Consider the following 9,823-nt stretch of genomic DNA (forward strand, 5'->3'; position numbering starts at 1 on the left):
TGGATCCTGGAGCTGGTGAGTCAGCTCCGGCACCCAGGCACCGGGCAGGCGGGCAAAGGGAGGCTGGCAAGGGAAGGAGGGAGATGGGGGGGGCTCAGCTCTGAGCCCCCCGCCGCGTGAGAGGGCTCCTGCCCGGCCCCCGGGCCGCTGCACACTGGGGCCTGGGGCCGGGAGCGGGCAGGGGCCGGGTGGACGGCGCGGGGCGTGGTCCGAATCCCCACTGCTGCCAGGGAGCCCCGCGCCTCTCCCTCCCGCTCGCGGCTGCAGCTACTTCCCAGCGGAACGCGCCTCCAGCCCCCCGGCTCGCCCTGGGCACATGTGGCGCGCATCCTGCCGCTGGCAGGGAGCCCCGGTGGGAGGGAGACTAGGTGCGGGGTGTGCGCGCCGCATGTGCCCGGGACGGGACGGGGCGGCGGGAGGCGCATCCTGCTGGGAAGGAGCCGCAGCCGTGAGCGGGAGGGAGAGGCACTGGGCTCCCCGGCAACAGCGGGGATTTGGCCTGCGCCGCCCACCTGCCTCCTGCCTGCTCCGCACTGCCCGCGCCCGGACCCACCGCGCACCGCATGTGCCTGGGGCGGGCCGGGGGGCAGGAGGCTCCGCGGGGAGGGCAGCGCGCGTGACCGGGGCCTGCTAAGGCCCCCGACCCCTTTGAAACTCCTTTTTTTTTTTTTGCTGCCCCCCCCAACCCCCCCGCATCCTGATATTTTATATCTCTATCTGGTCACCCTAGTGTGGTCAGATGTTAGGCTGCATGTGTGTGTTCTTTCTGCAGGCTCCACTGACTCTGGCCGGACAGCCCAGCAGGCTCCAATCAGACTGCCCAATAAATCCACAGACTTGGACTGTAGCAAAGGGCAAAGGCACTTGGTCAGGTTTCTTGTCAACAGAGAGGAGAGAGCAGCCATTGGACTATATGCTGAGTAGCTGCAGATTGACAGCTTTGTGCCAGGTGCTTTGGGGAGATCCGCACTGATGGGTGGATGGCGGACAGGGAGAGATTTTCTGGAACGTGTGGAACAGGCAGAGAAGATGCCACTGTGTAATGCCCCAAATAGTAAAGGAAATAGGGGCATGAAGGTGCAGTGATCCTAGCAAGGTGGAAGGGCGGGAAATGAATGTGTTGAAAGCAAAGAAATGACTGAAATATGTTGCAGTTTTGATTGCATTAGGAATTGCTCCTGGGAATGTTACATGTTGGTGGGAATATTCAAGACTGCTGTTTTTTAGTAGACTTGGACATTTAAAAAAATTAAGTAACTCCAATTGATTAAAACAAGTTACCCAATAACATGGTGCAAAGGTAGGAGCAATGGAGCAGAGGCTGAGCATAGCCCGAGTGCTCAATGCACCTCTGTGTGTGTTGCTGGGTTCCGACACTCATGAAAGTTGGGTGCTAGGAGCTGGTCATAGAGGGACCATCAGCTCACGCTTTGCTTTTCCTGAGAGTGGAATAGCGGGGGCAAAGCCCTGCTACTTGAGAGGGGGTGGAGTCAATGGAGATTGCACTCTCCTGTGTTCTCGTCTGGGTGCAGGACATGGCTTGATTGGGCGGCTAGTCATGATTTTGGCAACAGAATGTTCTTCTGCACAGCTGTTTGCATCTGCACCAGATGCATCATCTCTCTTTCCCCGGCCAGGCACTCCCTTTCCATCTCTTTCTGTTCACTTATGAGACTTTCACATCGCTTCCGGAAACCTCGTCTCCACACTTCTGCCTACAGAGCCCTCTGCTGGGAGGAAACCACAATTTCAACAGCCACGTCTTTTCTCATCTTCTTTCCGTTCCCTTGAAGATTTGCCAGGCATTCAGTGGCTTATAAGGCCCCTCTGTGCATGGACTGTGCATTGCAGGTGCTAGGGGAAGGCAAAGATATCAGAAATTGTTCTTGTGCCAACACTCATTTCTAAGACAGCCATGTTAACAGATTGCTTCTGTTTCACTTTTTAAGTGCCACTCCCATGTGCTCTTGCAGACTGGGCTCCTCTTAGAGATGCTAAGGGTATGTCTACACTATGAAATTAGATCAATTTTATAGAAGTCGATTTTTTAGAATTAAATTTTATACAGTCTATCGTGTATGTCCACACTAAGCACATTAAGTTGGCAGAGTGCTTCCTCACTACGTGGCTAGCATCGACTTACAGAGCAGTGCACTGTGGGTAGCTATCCCACAGTTCCCGCAGTCTCCGCTGCCCATTGGAATTCTGGGTTAAGCTCCCAATGTCTGATGGGGCAAAAACTTTGTCGCGGGTGGTTTTGGGCACATGTTGTCAGACCCCCCTCCCTCCCTCCTTCCATGAAAGCAACGGCAGAGAATCATTTCATGCCTTTTTTCTGGGGCTCCGTCCGCCAGCTCCTGCCAGCTGGGGTCCCGTTCAGCCCCGCTCAGCTGGCAGAACTCGATGAGGTTAATCAGGGGTGCCTGGACAGACATGGCTATCCTTCTCTTAGAGCACCCAATGGGAGTGACTCCAGATCATTCTCTTCTTTAAGTTTCCTCTCATGGAGATTGAGTCCTGCCTGGAATATCATGCGAACTGGAGGCTTCTGCCTCAGGCTGCTCACCCTGCCGGCAGCACCGCGCGGTCGCACCTACCCCAGCCTGTGGAATGACAAATCCAGAACGAAGGATTGCACTCTATGGGCCACATTAAGATTATTTCAGAGTCCTAGATAGCATTTAGTTCCTATAAAAGGCTTCATGAAAATTTCCTCCGCCCCTAACAAAAATGTTAATTTATCAGAGCAGCCGAAAGGGTAAGGAACCCGGGACCATAACTTAGGCCTGGTCTACACTAACCCCCCAATTCGAACTAAGGTACGCAACTTCAGCTACGTAGCTGAAGTCGACGTACCTTAGTTCAAACTTACCGCGGTCCAGACATGGCAGGCAGGCTCCCCTGTCGACTCCGCGTACTCCTCGCACCGAGCAGGATTACCAGAGTCGACAGGGAGCACTTCTGGGTTTGATTTATCGCGTCCAGACAAGACGCGATAAATCGAACCCAGAAGTTCGATTGCCTGCCGCCGAACCAGCGCGTAAGTATAGACAAGCCCTTAGAGAGAGCTTCCATATTATTTAACTCATAATTGATATAATTCAAAGTAAAATTTCACAGCATGGTCTGTTCTAAGACTAAAAATGCAGGAGGGGAGTCAGAAAAAGGAACAGTGATCTGTTTCTGCCTGGTTTCAAACCAGGGCCATTTCATGTGTTAGGTGAACGTGATCATCACTACACTACAGGGCTTTCACATGTTAGGTGAACATGATAACCACTACACTACGGGGCTTCTCTTTTTTTGCCACAGACTTTGCTGAATGCACAGAGATTTTTTCTCTAGCTACAGAAGCTACCTAATGCAATGTCTGTATCTATGGCCTTCCTGCTCACAAAGCGGTCATGCCCTCGCCCAAGACTGACACAGCACGGAGTGCATGTGACACAGCGACCTAGCTCGGGCAGGATCGCTAGCGAGGCATGATACTTTTGCCGTTAAGCAAACACAGCAATTCTTTCCTGGCCTCTGCCACTGAATGCCTCCATGCATTACGCTGTGCCCTATCCGTGCAGGAGGACTGCATGAGCTCGGAAAACATGTCATCACAAGTGCGTTTTTTTGCCTTCTAATCTGCGATTACCTCAGGGACGGAGATGATAGGGGAAGCTTAGAAACATTCTGGGGGAACTGCATGGCAGGGTTGCCCGGGGGGGGGCAAATGGGGCAATTTGCCACGGGCCCCGCAGGGGCTCCCAGCCCCACCTCCGCCTTCCCCCGGCGCCTCAGTGCACTGCATCAGGAGCGGCCCTGGACAGTGCTGCAGCAGCGTGGCTCCAGCGGGGCCTGAACTCCTCCCACTGAGTCAGAGCCGCGTGGTAAGGGGGCGGGGCTGCGAGCTCCGGTCCCGCTGGAACAACGCCGCTGCAGCGCTGTCCAGGGGCCAGGGCAGCTCCTGGACGTGGCGCGTTGAGGCTCCGAGAGAGGGGAGAGGCAGCGGTAACCCAGGAGCGGCCCTGGACAGCACTGCTGGGGGGCGGTCAGGGGACGGGGAGCAGGGGGTTGGATCGTGAGCGTTCTGGGGGTCTGTCAGGACTCGGCGTGGGAGTGGATGGGGTCAGGGCAGTCAGGGGACGGGGGGGTTGGTGGGGAGTGGGGTCCCGGGGTGGTGGTTGGGGGGGGCGGTGAGGGGACAAGGAGCAGGATGGATTGGGGATTCTGAGGGGAGCAGTCAGGGGGCAGAAAGTGAGTGGGGGTCAGATGGGGGCAGGGTCAGGCTGTTTGGGGAGGCACAGCCTACTCATTCAGCAGTTTGAGGCTTGCAGACAGCTATTTAACACAATGAGCCAAGCTGTTACCTTTTCCCTTAGGGCTACCATCCCTTTCACTTTTCAAATGCCAAAATATAGTCTACATTTAATTTCAGTGCCATAGGGAGATGGAGGGTAGCTTCATTTAAAATTAGCCACTTTAGATTAACAGTGATAGAGCCAAGAGAGCCATGGAGGAGGGATCACATGAGAAGAGCAATATTATACACCACCTACCTCCTTTCTAACCCTACCAAGGGAGACCCCCCTCCCCTGCATTCCCCAAGACTCCAGAGGGGTTAATTCAGTGGTTCTCAACCTTTTGTACTGGTGACCCCTTTCACATAGCAAACCTCTGAGTGTGACCCCCCCTTATAAATTAAAAACACTTTTTAATATATTTAACACTATTATAAATGCTGGAGGCAAAGCGGGGTTTGAGGTGGAGGGTGACAGCTCATGACCCCCAGTAATAACCTTGTGACCCCCTGAGGGGTCCTGACCCCCAGTTTGAGAACCCCTGGGTTAATTTAATTTAGCACCCTGTGTCCATTCACATGCATGTGCTATTTTGAGCATTTCCGTTTTCACAACATAGGCTCATCCCAGATTCTGGAACAAGCTCAAATGCTCAGTTCATGGAGTATGTACATAAGCTGTACTAAAGACAAACCCATAGTAATCGTCTCCAGTTTGTGAGGGACCCCATGGAGCCAGTCTCTAGGAAACAGATAAATTCATGCAGGTTAAGTCCATTAATGGCTATTAGCCAGGATGGGTAAGGAATGGTGTCCCTAACCTCTGTTTGTCAGAGGGTGGAGATGGATGGCAGGAGAGAGATCACTTGATCATTACCTGTTAGGTTCACTCCCTCTGGGGCACCTGGCATTGACCACTGTCGGTAGACAGGATACTGGGCTGGGTGGACCTTTAGTCTGACCCAGTATGGCCATTCTTATGTTCTTAAGTTCTAACCTAAATGAACCCAAAGTTATGCAGACAGATATGAGTCAAGGAAGCCAGCAGAGTATCAGAAACCTAGAAAAATCTCTGACTGGATGGGCTCAGGCGTTTGGTCACAAGCTGAGGTGGTTCAAAAGTTTTGGATTTTTTTTAAGCAGAATTTTTTTATTGTTTCTTTAAACAATCAAACACAGCAAGCAGCAAATATTTGGCCACACACTTCTGAAACCCCAAACCATGTTCAGGTTTTGGCAGACTAATTTCAGCTTTTCAATTAAAAAAAAAACACAACAAATTTTGAAGAAAAGCAGACATTGTTCATGATTTTTTTCTGCTTTTTAAAAACCCCTAGTTTTCGATTCAAAAAAAGTTTTGACTGAAAATATTTGTCCAACCCTTTTAATGAGCTTTTAGCACTAGCTGATGCTGAGAACCAGTGATACCTTGTAAAGGTGACTTGAAAAGAAGTTTTCTCAAAACTGGGTTTGTGCCGAGATGCAGAAGGTTTTTAAATGTTTATTTTTCCCAGGGCCACCCTGGGAGGAGGAAGGGGCAAGTGGGACAATTTGCCCCGGGGCCGCAGGGGCCCCCACGAGAATATAGTAGTCTATAGTATTGCAACTTTTTTTTTTATGGAAGGGGCCCCCAAAATTGCTTTGCCCCAGGCCCCCTGAATCCTCTGGGCGGCCCTGCTGCATGGTCACCTGTGCTGCTGAGTGCTACTGAGTTCGCCACGCTGGCCAAACAGGAAATGAAATTCAAAAGTTCACGGGGCTTTTCCTGTGTACCTGGCTAGTGCATCTGAGTTCAAAGTGCTGTCCAGAGCGGTCACAATGGAGCACTCTGGGATAGCTCCTGGAGGCCAATACCGTCCAATTGCATCCACACTACCCCAAATTCGACCCGGCAATGTCAATTTCAGCGCTAATCCCCTCGTCAGGGAGGAGTACAAAAATCGATTTTAAGAGCCCTGTAAGTCGACAGAAATGCCTTTGTCATGTGTACGGGTGCAGGGTTAAATCGATCTAACACTGCTAAATTCAACCTAAAATCGTAGTGTAGACCAGGGCTAAGACGTTTTCCACCTTACTTCACCCTTGAATAGGATGCCTGTACAACTGCTGGGTCGGGGGGAAGCAAGGGATAGGTTAATATTTGCAGGTACACTTCTGCAGTCTGTTCTTATTTTGGAGGATTTTAGCTTGAGATGTGTTCCAGAGAGGCAGAGAAGGTCTTGTTCAAAAAAGGCAATGGGTAAATCAGCGAGATCCGTAGTGTTGCTATTTTGGAAGATGGGGCCCCAAAGGTGGTGCAGGAGTGGAGGGAAAACACCCCCTATCCTGCCAGCCCTTGCAGTGTGCGTCATGCCAAAATAGAGTACTGTCCGCCCCTTAGAGAAGAGAATTTAACACCTGAAGATTACCACAAACAGCACTGCAAAATTAATGGACTTCTGCAATATTTGGTCTTTTATATAACCTCGACCGAGGCCATGAAGCACCCAGAAGATAAGGTCCAAGATTTTGAATATGATTTGATAATCCATGAGAAGTCAGTGTATGGAGCAGAGGAGAGGTGTGATATGCTCACAGGAGCTTGTGTTGCAGAGAAGATGCACTGCAGCGTTCTGTACCAGCTGAAGGTCATAGAATATTAGGGTTGGAAGAGACCTCAGGCGGTCATCTAGTCTAATCCCCTGCTCAAAGCAGGACCAACACCAACAAAATCATCCCAGCCAAGACTTTGTCAAGCTGGGCCTTAAAAACCTCTAAGGATGGCGATTCCATCACCTTCCTAGGTATAATATATGGAGATATACCTATCTCATAGAACTGGAAGGGACCCTGAAAGGTCATTGAGCCCATCCCCCTGCCTTCACTAGTGGGACCAAGTACTGATTTTGCCCCAGATCCCTAAGTGGCCCCCTCAAGGATTAAACTCACAACCTTGGGTTTAGCAGGCCAATGTGCAAAAAACCACTAAGCTACCCCTTCCCCCCCTTCACCTGTCCCATGCTTCACCACCCTCCTAGTGAAATAGTGTTTCCTAATATCCAACCTAGACCTCCCCCACTGCAACTTGAGACCATTTCTTCTTGTTCTGTCATCTGCCACCACTCTGAGAACAGCCTAGCTCCATCCTCTTTGGAACCCCCCTTCAGGTAGTTGAAGGCTGCTATCAAATTCCCCCTCACTCTTCTCTTCTGCAAACTAAATAAGTCCAGTTCCCTCAGCTTCTCCTTGTAAGTCATGTGCCCCAACCCCCTAATCATTTTTGTTGCCTTCCACTGAACTCTCTCCAATTTGTCCACATCCCTTCTGTAGTGGGGGGACTGAAACTGGACGCAATACTCCAGGTGTGGCCTCACCAGTGCCAAATAGAGGGAATAATCACTTCCCTCGATCTGCTGTCAATTCTCCTACTAATACAGCCCAATATGCCATTGGCTTTCTTGGCAACAAGGGCACACTGCTGACTCATATCCAGCTTCTCTTCCACTGTAATCCCCAGGTCCTTTTCTGCAGAACTGCTGCTTAGCCAGTCGGTTCCCATCCTGTAGCGGTGCATGGGATTCTTCCATCCTAAGTGCAGAACTCTGCACTTGTCCTTCTTGAACCTCATCAGATTTCTGTTGGCCCAATCCTCCAATTTGTCTAGGTCACTCTGGACCCTATCCCTACCCTCCAGCATATCTACTTCTCCCCCCAGCTTAGTGTCATCTGCAAACTGGAATTAATCCCATCATCCAGATCATTAATAAAGATGTTGAACAAAACCGGCCACAGGACCGACCCTTGGAGCACCCCACTTGATACCAGCTGCCAACTAGACATGGAGCCATTGATCACTACCCATTGAGTCCGACGATCTAGCCAGCTTTCTATCCACCTTATAGTCCATTCATCCAGCCCATACTTTTTAACTTGCTGACAAGAATACTGTGGGAGACTGTATCAAAAGCTTTGCTAATGTCAAGATATATCACATCCACCACTTTCCCCATATCCACAAAGCCAGTTATCTCATCATAGAAGGCAATCGGGTTGGTCAGGCATGACTTGCCCTTGGTGAATCCATGTTGACTGTTCCTGATCACCTTCCTCTCCTCCAAGTGCTTCAAAATGGATTCCTTGAGGACCTGCTCCATGATTTTGCCAGGGACTGAAGTGAGGCTGACTGGTCTGTAGTTTCCTGGCTTCTCTTTTTTCCCTTTTTAAAATATGAGCACTATATTTGCCTTTTTCCAATCGTCTGGGACCTCCCCCGATCACCAGTGGGAGCTGGGAAGAGGATTCAGCTTCTCAGACAAAAATTCTCTCACATCAGACATCTTTAAATTCTTTGGGGGGGGGGGGCGTTGCCTTTCTTGCCACACTGCGTATCATTTACTTTTTAAAGCATCTGTCATACAATGAAGGCTTTACAAAGCTGAGTAATGCAGTTACACTGGGTTCCCTGCAACCATGGGGCCCTCAACAGACCCCAAGTGGGAAATGATTTGGGAAAGAATTCAGCTTCTCAGAGAAAGGTTTCCCACATCAGATATCTTTCAAGTCTTCATGCTGCATAATTTACTTTTTTATAGCAAGCTTCATGCAATGGAGGGTTTATAGAGCTCAGTGATGCAGTTACACCAATAGCTGTGATAGGCAACTTTCTATGAAATTAATCTGTAATTAAAATCCAAAGTTATTACTCTGATTAATAATGTATTAACAGGTATCAGAGTAGCAGCCGTGTTAGTCTGTATCCGCAAAAAGAACAGGAGTACTTGTGGCACCTTAGAGACTAACAAATTTATTAGAGCATAAGCTTTCGTGGACTACAGCCCACTTCTTCGGATGCATATAGAAGAGATATATATACACACATACAGAGAGCATTGTAAGTATTCTCACACTTCTTATCAACCTGTCTGTACTGGGCTAGCTTGATTATCACTTCAAAAGTTTTTTTTTTTTTCTCTTACTTAATTGGCCTCTCAGAGTTGGTAAGACAACTCCCACCTGTTCATGCTCTCTGTATGTGTGTATATATATCTCCTCAATATATGTTCCATTCTATATGCATCCGAAGAAGTGGGCTGTAGTCCACGAAAGCTTATGCTCTAATAAATTTGTTAGTCTCTAAGGTGCCACAAGTACTCCTGTTCTTTTTATAATGTATTAAGTTATCCAAAATCTAAAGTCATTCAACTTAACAGCAATTCCTTACCTTGTACTCCAAGCAGCCTCCTCTATGGAAACCACAGTGTGAGCCCTGTGAGTCCCTGACAGATGGCAAACTAAACAAATAGAAGTTTGATCCTCTTCACAGAACGGTTTCAGAGGCTTCCAGTGTTCCTCACACACTCTCTCCCCTCCTGCTCCGTCCAGTGCCTCTAAACTCAGCTGTTTGGCTGTTTCTACTTCTATCACTAGTTGCCTATTTGGTCTGAAGTTTCTTGTTCCATAGTCTCTCCTTACTTGGAATAGGAGGCATCTGTATCCAATCCCTCCCAGCACTGACTGGTGCAGGCGCGGCTGAGATTGTGCCCACAATGCAGAGTG

The sequence above is a fragment of the Malaclemys terrapin genome, chromosome 5 (assembly GCF_027887155.1).
Source record: "Malaclemys terrapin pileata isolate rMalTer1 chromosome 5, rMalTer1.hap1, whole genome shotgun sequence".
Taxonomy (NCBI): Eukaryota; Metazoa; Chordata; order Testudines; family Emydidae; genus Malaclemys; species Malaclemys terrapin.